A 14176-nucleotide genomic window follows, 5' to 3' on the forward strand; every position below is an offset into this window, starting at 1 on the left:
GGACAGAAAAACAGGAGTGAGTGCAGAACTCCACCCTTTTGGAACAGATTTATTGCAAAGCAGCACATCTTTTGAATCCTGCTGTAGGATTAATTGGAAAAGCTGGGGAGTTGTATGGGAATGTAGAAGTCAAAATCGACCTAATAATTCATGATGTGTCAATAAAATCTGACTTGGGTAAGTAAATGAGAACCTGTGCAGTTCCTGAGTTGGGCTGACTTGTGTTACATGTTAGAGAGCAGAAATAGAAGGAAAGAGAATAGAATAAAAGGAAATGTATGTTGTTTGCTTGCTTGCTTGTTTTCTTACTCTTGCTAATACAGCAAAACAGCTCCAACCTAGTTTTTGGGGATTATTTTTGTGGTTATAAGGTTAGAAAGATTTGTTTTGAAATGAAAGCTTTAGAAGCTGTAGAAAATATTGCATCTTTCAAAGTACAGTTTTGGGGTCGAGTCATGCATTTGGAGCATGAAAATGCTCGCTAGAAAGTGTAATTCTTACTGAATTTTAAACCTACTTTAATTCTGCTTTGACTTTATCACTGCCATTCATATTTGGAATTGATGTACGTTTCTGCCATGTCAAAAATGATGAGAGTAGTTTTGCAGTTTTTCTGGGAAGAGCTGATCTCTTTTTCTGAAAATAATGCTGATTGTTGTTAATCAACTTGTCAGAACTGAATAGTTTTCTTCTTTATCAAAGTAGAGAAAATTGGGACACTAAATAACAGCCTGTGTGGAACTAGGACACTCTGTTTGGAGACACTGCTCCAGACACTGTAGAGGATTTTTTTGACAGATAAGCTATGTGCTTAAAGAGATAAATGTTAATCTAATACATTGGAAAACAGACAGATTATGGGGCACTGCCATGCATTCGAATAACAAGGCTAAGTTGTGTGTCCCAGCTGAGTCTGTGGCAGAAAACTCCCCAAACTTACTCTGAAGACTATGGCAGCAAATGGTAAACTCTGTCTGGTGGACTCTTGGTATGTGATTCAATATTGGTAAACAGCAGCTCAGCTAACATTTTTTATATTAAAGTATTTTTTTAAATTGGAGTGTAGGGAGTTGGAAGAAAATGAACACAGAGCCTCTGCTATCTTTTTTTCTCAGTCAGAATTCTGTCACCTCCTTTTTTCAAATTTCCAGAATAAATATTAACTATTTTTACTCTGTCCAGAATACTGAGGCTCGATATAGTTATATTAGCTGCTCCTTTGTATCCCATACAGCATAAAAAGGGTCATATTAGACAAACCCAGAGCACGGCACACAGGACAAACCCACATTTTCACAGTGGTCCTTGAATACTATATTGCCTCAGGCACATGTGAGAGGATGCATTAAAGAGTGATGGTGATTCAAAGAAGAATTACAGAAGCTTCAAGGTGCCAGAGCTTCTCCTGTCATAATACAACTTGTTCTTTTGCAGTTAAAGCCAAGATTGGCTCTCCGGAATTATTCTTAAATATTATTAGCTGAGTATAGATCTGGAAGTGACTTTTCTTGAGGAGTTTTTTAGATCCTAATACATAATAAATGTGTTTTAACACACACATATATAGTTTTTCTCTAATATGAGAGCTTCTTGTGGTCATGTGAAGTTTCCTGTTAATTGCAGAGAAACCAGTTAGAGAAGATCCATTGGAGCACCCAAAAGCAGCCATGCCCAGGGCAAGAGGTTTTAGGCTTTTCCAAAGAGTTTCAGCCAGGGAGAGCCCATGACAGCAGTTCCCTGCATTCCTTTCCGAGAGCTTTCTGTTCCCTGCCTGAATCTCCTTATTCCTTCATGCAGAGGAGTTGGAAGTGCTGTTTCACAGCAGCCCAGCTGCTGCAAATGTGACACCCAGCTGCTGCCAGGGAGCAGGAAGATGGATTTTGTGTGTTTGGCTTTGCATTGAAAGGGTTGTTTCACATGTTCATCGTGGCTTTTGTTATCTCTTGGCTCAGGACTGTGATGGGTGTACTGAAACTTCTCCATAGGTGCTGAACTTTTCTGTTTCACTCAGCTGTTGTAGCTGAAACCTCCTGATTCCAGAAATACACCTGAAACACGGAGGCTGGTGGGTCTGCTGTCACAGCAGCGTGGGGCTGTGCCCTCTGTACTTCTGTGCCAGAACCTGCTCCCTTCACTGGTTTTGTCCTCCTGGGGCTCCTGGTACTGGATGTGCAGTGAGTCCCCATCCTCTGAGAATGCTTCTGTGTCCATCTGATAGGACTAATCTAGGCGCTGTCCTGAGAATATGTGTTAAATACTAAAAAATCCTCTGTTGAAAGCTTAGAAGAGAGCTAGAAGTGCTCTGCCTTAAGACTTCTCCTTGAAGATGAGCTAAGAGTCTGTATGTCTTTTGGGTTTGTTTTTAATTGCTGATCCAGTAGGATATTTTACAGTGCTTTTTACAAAATAAAGCCTAATGATTTTTTAAAAAATGAGAACTTGGTTGTTCTCACTTCTTAGAGGAGTAGTTATCTTTATGAACACGTGGATACACAAAATACAGCAGTAATTTTTTTTGGTATAAAATACAGGGCTGGTATAGCAGATATGACAGAAGTAGCACTTGTAGAAGTTTGGCTGTGCAGCATCTTAGAAGCAAACGCTGTAGAGATAAATTATAATGTTCATATAAATACAAGCCTGTCTAAATTTAAAGCTGAAATAAAGATACAGTTGCCTGAGTAGGTGACTGGATTTTTAAAGATGCTGCACAGTAAGAACTCACCTTGACTGAAGTGATGAGCTGAAATCACAGACAGCACCACTTCTGCATTTCCTCATCTTACTTCACTTCCACTACACTTCAAGATGATCACTCTCAGATAATCAAAATACATGAGTATTTGGAGGACTGGAGGTGTGTCTTGATGTCATTTCTTGAGCTTGGGCACAGATGTTTGAAAATCCTGGGCAGATTCTTGTCAACAGTGAAGTAAGATAAGTACAGGTTACAAATTCTGGTTAATTGGGCATTTAACACTGGGGTACTGTTGCACTACAGCATTTTCTGAACTTTGCTGTGTGATTTTTTTAAAAAGCACTAATTCAATTTCAAAAGGCTTGTTAAATGCAAGATTCCCAGTAATTTTAAAAAGTAGTGTGTTAGAACTTATAAAGACCTTGGAAAGGTAAAATCTTTGAAGGGCTGCTTTTGATTCTGTTGGTGGCTTAAAAAGAAGCAGGCTTCCTCTTGAAGGGCTGTCACTAGCATTTATGAAATCAGAGATGGATACTGTTGTTCCAATTTTATGCAAAATATTTGGTGAGCATTTCTAATTTGTAGATTGATTGTTTCCTATTTCTACCTTTAAATGCTTATTTGCTGAGAATATTGAATTAGAACCATTAGAGCTGAGGGATTTTCTTGTACCACAGTTAAAGATCTTTATGTAGCCATCACCAGCATTTCATCTTGGTACATAAATCAGGGAAATAGTCGATATACTGAACAAATTGAAAAGATGTGAGAAAGTTCATATGCCATTCCAATTTGATCTTTAACAAATGATGTCTATTATAAAAAAACCCACTCTGATATTACTTCATGCAACTACCTTGGAAAAACGGTGTTGACTTAGAAATATTAGTTTCTGTCACAAATGTTATTTATTTTTCCCGCAGGTAGAACTCAGGGTGCCAACAATGTTCTGGTGAAAGTTAAAATCACTCCTATGGTGACAGCATGTGACAGATTTCATAATGCTGCCTTTTTTAAAGATTTAAAGTTTCAATTTTTAGCAAGGTAGAGAATAGACTTTTGAGGGGTGACAGAACTCCAGTTCTTGGCTGGATGTAATTTTCAGGAGAGTGTTCGGCTCCAGTGTGGTTTCCAGGATGCTGCTGGGTTTTTCTCTGTTCAGTGGAACAGACCAGCAGGGTACAAATGCTCTCATGGCTTTCTTTGCTTTGCTTCTGCAGCATTACATTCCCCTATGGGAGGAGTAAAGTGATTTAAGGAGGAGAGGGGAGGAAAAAAAGGATACATTTATATATTTAGAGCAAATATGTCAGTATTTGATGTTTTCACAAGGTATGGTACATTAATTATATTGTATAAAGAGTATAAATATTTAATATGGACATTAATTCTTGGGTGAAAAAACTCGATCCATTTTATTGCCTAAATAAATTTGTGGTAACGGACCTTGTCTGAGCTCTGACTAGCATCTGAGAAATGATTATTTGGACCTGCATATCCATCCCAGACTGGAAAAAACTTATCTTAGAATTCATTTTTTAAAGCTTATTTTCAATTTTGACTAAGAATTAATGTACTGAGTATATTGTCAGTGTGCTAGATAAATATAAAATATTCTTTCTTATCCTGAATACTCTCTTCTAGACATTCTAGACACATAGATTTAGTGTTTTCATGGCCTGCTGACCCTCCTTGCTCAGAAATGTTCTCAGACTCTTTCTCATTAAGTGGCTGCAGATTTATTTCAATTGATTGAAAGTCATCTCTAATAACAGGTAATCATAAAGCAAATGATGATAAGGAGAAGGTATCATTTAGCTGAATTGTCAATCATTCCTTTTTAGTGCATTCTAATTAAATTGCCAACTGTTCTTTCAGAAAAAGTCCTTTGTAATAGGCATAAATATCGATTACATTGTGTGTTTGTTGACCTGATTTTGTCTCTGCATTTCTCTTGTTTTTATATACCTAAACCTTTACTGCATTTCTCTTGTTTTTATATACCTAAACCTTTACACTGCGAGCTGGGTTATTTAAAAGCAATGTAATGTGGGCTACTGGGAAATTAAAAACCACTAAATATTTAATATGTTAATTGTACTGTTTAATCTCAAAAGAATTTGGAAATGTCTCTCTCGATTGAGTCTGATTATTTACTGCATGCAAGTAGAAAGCTTGGAACATGTAATTATGCTCTGTCATGGTGAAGAAAATTACTAGTATTTTAGGAGGCTTTACTCTTTTTGGTAGCATTAATGGTCTCAATTATTAAAACAATTAAAAGGAATCCTCCCTAGGAATTAACACCAGCTCAACCTTCCTCCCAAAAAAACCCACCCAGACAGTAAAATGACAAAAAAGCCCCAAGTAGACAAAAAACCCCCTTGCTAAATTTGTTCAAATGTCCATGTTAATGTTTAGCTGCTGCAGGAAATCATGGGTGGTAATTGATTGTACTGTATGGCCCAAAGAACTTCATGGTAAGTATTTCATTGAATAAAGCTTTGTATTACAAAGGGACTATTCGGGTTGTAATTATCAAGCAAAAATCAATATCACTTTCCCAGCCTGGTGCTTTAAATGTAGGAGTATTCTTAAATACAAAAGTATAATCAATAAACAACCGGACATTTTCCATTTTCTGTAATTAACTCTATCCAGTAGTTTTTCAAGGGACCTTTTTTCCGTGCTGTTAATGAGAGCTCTTCCCCTCAAAGTTACTAAATGGAGCTAAAGAGCCTGGACAAAATGTTGTTTGGGTTTAGAATACATTTATTATGGAAATTAAACTCCACTCTCACTTCCTTGGGTGGCAAATCCATCTGTCCTTGCTGGAATGGAGCTGTTAGTTTTTCTTTTTGAAAAGATAAATATCAAACGAGTTTTTGGACAGAAAAGGGGGAACCTTCTGCTGCACTGTGAGAGAAAGCCCTGTTTATTAAGGATCCCACTGAAATCAAGTTTATGAACCTTTGTGGCTGCTGAAAGCACAAAATGTTTGTGTTTTCTACAGGCTGGGTCACACCCCCTTCCCAAGCATTGATTTCCCTGGTGCTCTGGAAGTGGCTGTCCACAGGGTTGAGACGCAGCCTGCTTGATGATAGTCACCAACATCTGCTGGCTCTAAATTCACTGTGGCAGCCAGAATTTTGCGAGAATTTTTCAGGAATTTTGCAAGAGTTGCTGCTAGCCCTTCTAGCAAAATCTGAGCTCCTTGTTTAAGGCAGGAGCTGCAGGACCCCATCTGAACAGAAACCCCCCCCTCCCAGCCCCTTCCCATTCCGTGCTGTTTCCGATTTCCCAGTGCCTTGCTGGCCCTCCAGCTGCTCAGCTCACATTTTGCATGTCCCTCCTGCATGAGGGAATGGGAACGTGGACCATGGAGCTCCAGAGGTGTGTCCCAGGTGCTGATTGCAGCCATTGCTCACATCCCTCACCTCCTGGCCATGCTCTAGACACTCTCACCTTTCCTTTGGTATTTCTCCCCCAGACAGCAGAGAGGGCTCCAGCTGTGTGCCTGGATGAGGCAGTTTCCCTTCCCACCAGCATAATCAAGACTAAACAGGTTTAAACTCTCTCTGTTGTAATAGCCTCATGTTCTTGATGAATTGGCACAGCAGGATGGCTTTTCTGCCTTGATAAAGGGTGCAGCTGTTAACATTATTGGTGTGATTGTTTAAGAACTAAATTAAAAATTTGAGTTCGTTTTTGATGCTAAGCAAAGGATTCCTCAGTGCTGGAGATAATTTATTTAAAAACAATAGTTATAAATACTCTGGTACAAGGCTGAGAGTAGTATTTGCTTTCACCTTTGTATCAGTGAATGTTGCTATCATTCGGATTATTTTGCTTTAATAAGAATTTGTTTTAGGGTGAGCAAGTGTGAAATTGTTGTTTTGAGAGATGAAAAGTTCTATGGCACATTTATATTCAACAAGAATTACATTTCATGTATAATAAGTAACAGATAATCCATATATTGTCTTTGAACCTGGAAGGAAATTGTTATTTCTCAGAATAAGCTCACTTTACTTCCAGAAAGGGCAAAATGAATAGCTAAAAGGAAAAAAAAAATATCTATAAAGCAGTCTACTTATTAACAATTCTAAAGCCATTAGAACTCTGGGGGATTTTTTAGGATTTAGTATGAATGCAGTCCTCTGAATAGAGGGGGGTTCTTCAGTCCCCATAAAACCTGGGTGACCTCTCTGCTGGTTCTTCATATTCCTCCTTGCACAGAGAAGAATTCCTGCCCTTGAGGCATTCAAGATTCTTCCCAAGAGCTATCCAACTGCTCCAGGTTCCCAGCTCCTCTCCCTCCTGGCATGTGAAATTATACATGAAGTGCTCCAGTTGCTGTTTTTAAGAGACCTGGGCTGTGTTTGTGGAGAACACAGAGGCTCTGGGTGTGTGGGGCCGGGACGGGGTGAGAGCACAGCTGATGCCCCTGGATTTGTGTTTATGAGCCCTTTCTGGTGCTGACCTTGGTGGCCTCACAGCCAGGTGGCTCCAGAAGGCTATGTACAAGGAAATCCTGAAGGAATTGTGGAAACTGGGTGCTGCCCAGCATTTCCTTCACTTTTGAGAAGGTGCTGATTTAGTCAGTGAACATGATTCCTGCTAAGGACTGCATTTGAGTTATTTTATTGCTGAGTTAGTTGAATAAATCTTGATACAATTTACCTCTATCCCTTAATGAAGTTTTAAACATCCTTATGAGTCGTTCCGTTACCTGTACAGCCGTCTTCTAAGGATGTGCTTAATTGAATTTATGTCAGATGGGATTTAAAACTTTCATAATATATGCAGAGTTAGTGTAATAGGTTTTGCTTTGGAATATGATAACCGAGGGACATTTTAATTCCTCAAGATAACCCAGCATATATAATATTTCTGTCTCAAACTTGTGATAGGATCTTCAGTTCCTCTCTCTTCCCCAACCAAGAAAAAAGATGAGAAGAGCAGAAGATGAGTATTTTACAGTGGCTACTCCATTAACATATATTTCTTGCATATAGGAGCATAAAGTTTAGAAATGTCTAGGCAGGCAGGATGCTTGCAGAAATAAATACAGCAAACGCTTTTTAATGGCTCGACATAAATATGATGTACCTGACTCAGTACTGGAGTGTCCACAGTTCTTTTGCATGAATTTGAAATCTGTGGGTTCTCTGGGGATAAGAGAGATTTCTATTAGTGTTCTTTGGAATACAGAAGTAAGTATTGCATTGCTAGAGAGAGCAGGACAGGATGGAAAAAGAAAGAGCTGCTGATGTTTTTAGACCGTTTTTAGCCTTGGGGTTTTTTTAATAAAATCATAGAAGGTTTTACTTGAAACTAAGAATTTTTCATTAGATTCAAGTCCTCATAGGATTTGCTGATGACAAGTGGAATTCACAGCAAACAGTGACACTTGTAGAGATAAGGCAGATGGAAAGAGGATTTTAAACAGATCTATTCTGATCTTAGGTATTATCTATTAATAACTTATGCCCCATTCTTTTGGGTAGTGGGACAGAGTTAATTTTCTTTCTAGTGGCCCAGATGGTGCTGTGTTTTGAATTTGTGGCTGAAATGGTGCTGATAACCCACCAATGTTTTGGCTGTTGCTGAGCAGTGCCTGCCCGGTGCTGGGGATTTGTCTTCCTCTGCGGCCTGGGGATGCAGTTCTGAACTGGCCAGGGGGACGCTCCATCCCACAACCGCTCAGCAACAACACCCCCTCACCCCCCAAACCCAAGGAACAAACCGTGTGGGGAGTTGTCTTCCAAGGCTGCTGTTGCTTAGAGACTGAGGGGCACCACTCGACCTGTGGGAGGTGGAGGATGGTTGGCTTTGCATCACCCTCACTCCCCTGACTCATCCAACCATCTTCTCCTTATTAAACCATCTTTATCCCCACTATGAGTTTTCTCACTTCATTCTCTGCCTTCTCCTGCCATGATGGGAGGGAACAAGTGGCTGTGTGGGTGCTTAGCTGCTGTAGGGGATCATTCCATAACCTACAAGAACAAGGAGAAAAAAAAGTACTGTGATTTTTGAGTACCAGAATGATCACATATAACACCTGTGGTTCAGTATCTGGTTCACTGAAATTGCTTCACTGGAGAGGCTCGTGTCCTAGGCCTGGCAGGATTTGGTTTTGTTCAAACCAGAAATGTTTTCTCAGCCTTTTAAAGTTACAAATTCCTGTACGTACCTTAGGAAGTAGGTGTAACCACCATAATTCCAGCTTGCAAGGACAGTGGAATAGCTGATCCTGGCTGTTACGTGTCCTAGATATTATTGGTCTTACGGGTGTTGCAAAAAAGTCTGTGTATGGCTTTTTTTCTGAGGAGACTTTTGCGTTATGATACTTGCATTATTCCTCCAATGGTAAAATGCCCAGTGTGGCTGTGGGTGTTTATATTCTGCTGTTGATCAGTGCTTTCTATTGTTTCCCTCTGTTAATATGTAGGTAAATATCTCCAAATCAAAAGCTTCCTGCTGAACTCATTGATCTTTGGGAAGCCTTTGATTCCTGACAGGGGAATCTTTGTAGCTACAATGTTTGAAGGAAAAAATTCAAGGGCATTTGAAGTGAGTGTGTCTCATCATGCAGCTCACACATGGCAGTATCGTGTACCATTAAGAATTAATTTTAACGTTTTTACCAAAATGGTTATTGAATAAATAAGGATTTTTTTTTTCTGTTTCTGATCAATTATAAAAGCCTGCAGTTAATATACAATATTGAAACTAGCAGAAACTGTAGGTTTAAGTATTTTATGTGCTGTGTGGGTTACTGTTTCTCAGTGATTGTTACTGTCTTTTAGACTCTTGGTCTTGCATGCTGAATTATTTAGGCTTTTTGTAAGAATGCACAGTTAAACTTGAATCTTCTTTAGATCATAGGGCAATATAAAGTAGGAATATAGGCTGGAGAAGATTATATTTTATGTATTGGTATAAGCCTATTGTTACTACAGCAGATCTTGTATATAAGGCTTAGCAGTGACTCAAGAGAATATTTGTTGTATTGAAAAGAATCAAAGGCATCCTCACCTTTTATGAATGTGTGCATTCTGGGAGTACCTCACATTATCGAGTAGACTCAGGCATTGTTTAATATCTTCGTGATATTAAACACTGGAGGCAGCTGTGACTTGCACAGTTGCAGGATCTGGGAGATGCTGAAGTGAAAAGCATCTGGTTCTGGCACTGGGATGTTTCCATGGGTTTTGTTTTTTATAGATTTTGAAGTCAACAAATGTTAACTTCAAACGAGCAGGAGGGATCCAAGTTGGTACGAATGAATTATTTCACAATTTCATAGAGCTGTTCTGACCACGATGCAGGGGTTGAATAAGTTTTACTTATCTCTATTCTGTCGTGCATGTTGATGTGACAAGATGACATAACAGCTGAACTCTTAAAATATTACAATGATTTGAATAAAGCTTGAAAGAAAATAACTGGAAAGTCAAACTACTGTCAAATTGCTTAAAGTGTATACAACAAACTTATCAGTGTTGCTTCGAGTTTTCAGAAAACTTGGGTTATCATATTTGACATTGCTGGAGCAATTTTAAAACACAACATCATGGAAAAAAATTTGGAGTTCCCTTCTTTTGTATCCTGCCTAAAACCACAGCAGAGAATTTTCCTAGGGGAGAGTGGTAAATTCCACCCCTGTGCTTTTTTATGCTTCCTTTCTTTGGTTTACATTGTGTATTCCTGATTTATTTATTATGCATATCTGAGAAGTGCTGTGAGCTGACAACTGACTCAGCAGGGAGGGGATCACAATAATCAGAGTAATTTAGCAAAATGCAATTTTTTTGTTTGTTTTTTGACATAAATAAAATAGGTTAATCTACAGGAAAAGCATTTGAATCATCAGCTTGGAGTTCACTCACTAGCAGCCTGTCACCCATTCCCTCAAGTGTATTTTTCTGTGCTTCTTCAAAGGATTTCTTAGATCTCGTCCTTTTTTTCATTCAGTTGACAGCAGCCCCAGCACCTACCATGAGGGCTGAGGACCAGAAGCTGAGTCAAGCTCAGGCCCTGGGAGATGGGAACTCAAATCTCTGCATTGTGTGGAGGAAGATGGGAAATGGGGTTGTGCTATTTATAGAGAGACTCTGGATTTGTGTGCTGCAATAACAACAACATGAATTTGTGTTTCCCTTGCTCCCAGATGGGGACACAGCGCTCTCCTGGCAGAAATCTGTGATATCCTTCCCTTCAAAACCTGGTTCAGTTCTAGAATGCAGGAGGAAGATGAGAAGAGAAGAAACAAGGAACTTCTCTCCTGTGCTTTTCCATGCTGTCTTGGTTGTTGTTTACTTGTTTTGGGAGTTCTCTGGACCCCTGAAAGATCAGCTGTCCTGTAGAAGCCATTCAGTAATTGCATCCAGTTTGCCTATCTCTGATTTTTTTTCTCCCTGAGATTTCCTGCACATTTTCATGCTCATTCTCTGGTCTCTCTCTCTCTCTTGCAAGTTGAATTCTTAGTTGCAATGTGATGCAATGAGGTAAATGCTGTCAGTTCTAGGAGAGCAGGAGCTGAGGGACTGAAACTGGTTCGCTCTGGGCTTGCCAAGTTTTGTGGATTATTACCTGGATTGGGGAGCACAGGTGCCCCGGGGCTGAGATGAGCTAAAGAGCTGTGACTTGGATCAGGGATGGGCTACTGCAAACACAGAGAGAATCCAGCAGCTGCAAAAAGCAGAGAGACACAGGGATACATCTGATTATTTTAACCTTGAAGGCTCCAGAACCAAAAAAACCAAAAAAGGGAGAAGCTCAAAAATTCTGCTCAGTCTTGAAATTTTTGGATAGTCCAAGGCGACTTTCTTGTCTGTCACACCTCTGGAGCTCAGAGCATCCAGGCTGTCACATAATCAGTGTTCAACACCCTGGGGCAGGTACAGCTCAGGAACAGCCTTTAGAAGGTGAAATAAATATCAGCCTTGTCCTCCCTGAACTTGAAAACACTCATTAAGCATCTGTTTTAATTTCTCTTTTACTTTGCTGGCATATGAAAGAGGTTGCAAACTGTCTTGCAGAGATGGTGTTAATGCGTATTAGAAAGTGAACAACAAAGTCAATAATGCATATGGCACAGGTTGCTCAGAATACTGGTTATTCTGGAGAGGAACCTTTCCAACGGGGAGGCCCTGCTGTTTTCCCTCTGCTGGAGTGCATAGCCGGGGTGAACTGTGAGATATTTCCAAAGACAATGAATATGATCTTATTTTCCGTCATAAATAAAAGGAATATTTTAGAAGAGAAGCACTGAGTGCTAGAACATGACAAAATTCCCTTTCAGGGCTGCCTGAATTGTACCCAGATTTTCCAGTCTTCGTAGCAGTCTAAGAGTTTGTGCTTTATGTATCATGCTTGAGACTGAGTGCTATTCCAGTAATGAGGTTAATCTCACTGTTAAAATGAACTGTGAAGCACCATGTTTACTTTGGGATTTATTCCAAAATGCAGGAGTGTGTCTGTGACGTAAGAGATGTGTTATAAATAGTTGTGCAATTAATTCTGATTTTTTTTTTAAATTTCCCTAGTAATACTTGCAAATAGGGGTTTTATTTAAATCTTTTCTTTATCATGTCTTCCCCACGAAGTGCCAGCCTTGGTTTGTTTGGAGTCACTAACACAACAGGGTGAAATGCAATGCAACACTCAAAAACCCACTCACATCATGTCTTTATGTCAAAGTCCAGGCGAGCAAAAGATAATTGCGTTCCAGGTCCTAAAACAAATACTCTGAAGTGGTTGAACACATTTTGACCAGATAAACACACAGAAAATTATATTTAAAGCATCACCAGTAAGCCCAGGGAGATTCAGAGCCCAGCACTATGAGACACAACCCTTCTGCTGTGGCAGTGTGCTGTGGATGCTGTGAGGGGATGAGCCAGCCTGTGTCACCTTCAGGCTGTGTCCCTGGAAAATTCTCACTTAATGGAACAGCCAGGAAGGAGACCTGGCCCTCTGGTTAAGCTCCCAGACATAAATCTGGCTGAATTCTACTGTTACAGTCAAATCTTGGGAGCTCTTTACATGGCTGAGGTTCACTGAGAGCATTCTTAATGCTTTGTTCATTTCTAAGCTTGTGTGGGCAGTGGAATGAAGGGAGGGGCCACTCTTTTACAATTCTTGATCTAAACCTCTAAAGTTTTAGTTAAGACTGTTGTAATAGAGAGTGTCTTAAACTTTAGGATTGATGTAAAGAACTGCAACCTCATCAAGTATATTTTGGCCTATATAGAAAATAGTCTGAAACTCTCAGTTACTCTTAGTAAGCACTTTGCTGTGTCTTCCTTTGGAACCTGTGGTTCAGTGTTTCAAGGAGATCTGTCAGGATCCTGTGGAGCTGTCTCCTCCCATTTATCAGTTTAAACAGTGCTAGAAAAACTCCTCCTGCTCATCATTCAGGTATTACTTCAGTGTTTTAAAAGTAATTTTGATGTTTCAATGAAAAAGTTCAGACCGAAAAAGCTGGTGGAGGGCAGGAAGCTGGAAGTGCTCATTTGAGCAGTGCTGATATGACAGCAGGTCTTGTTGTGCTGATATCGGAGTTTTAAGGTCATCTTTCATCACCTTAGAGCTTTAGAATAAAGTACAGGTATGTATGTTGTGTGAACTCACACTGGGGGAAAGAATTATGTAACGAAAAATGCAAATACAAACAGTTTTAGTTAAGAAATAAACACGTAACAACACACCCAGCGCAGGGATTGTGAATAAGCTGCTCGAGCATCTCTCAATGTCATTTGTTTCCTTGGCCTGGTATCCCCCATGCCTGGCTCTACTGCACCAGTTCTCCTGCTCCGTCTGGAAATGATGTTTTTGTAGAAAGAGGTTTTGGCAGCCGTCCATGTTCGGTTCAACTTCATGGCACATGCAGAATTGATTCAGAATCGCTGTGTGTGACCAGCCCCTCGGTGCAGTACAATTGCTGCCAGCCTGATGAGTTGGACATGCACAGAAAATGATGACACAAGTGTTGCATTAAATGCTCCCACGGAAACCCGGGGGGAAAATGAAGGTAAACAGCACGTGGGAGCCTCCCGAGGACAAATGGCAGTGCTGAGTTTATGAGATAATGTGTGCATGGGGGATAAGATCTGTTCAGATGGTAAGAGTTGATATGTGATTAGAATTAGTTTGTTAGATTCCCATTACACTACAAAAAGACAGTTTTAATTGATTCTTATGAAGCACTGTATATTTTTTTTGTTAATTGTTTATATTAAATGCATAGTGAGGTTAATCATCTGCTCAGTTGATTTTTTTAATGTCCTGAGGGATTTTTTGCTGTTGTTCTTTAAATATTTGCTTAAGCGGTAGTGCTGGAAATAAGAAACAAAAGGCATTTTATCTTGAGCAGAAACAGCACAGTGATTTGAATTTCGCATGTTTCTTGTTCTTTCGCAGCAGTTGCTTTCATTAACACAGTTCTTTATTTTAGAGAAATTGATG

At 39.7% G+C, this 14176-nt stretch overlaps 1 protein-coding gene across 3 annotated transcripts in view; it reads left to right on the forward strand.

Moving 5' to 3' along the window:
- SDK1 (sidekick cell adhesion molecule 1) overlaps positions 1–14176 on the forward strand; it is a 384927-nt gene that overhangs the window by 52074 nt on the left and 318677 nt on the right. The gene's annotated exons all lie outside the window — the stretch shown is intronic.

The sequence above is a fragment of the Hirundo rustica genome, chromosome 15 (genome assembly GCF_015227805.2).
Source record: "Hirundo rustica isolate bHirRus1 chromosome 15, bHirRus1.pri.v3, whole genome shotgun sequence".
Lineage (NCBI taxonomy): Eukaryota > Metazoa > Chordata > Aves > Passeriformes > Hirundinidae > Hirundo > Hirundo rustica.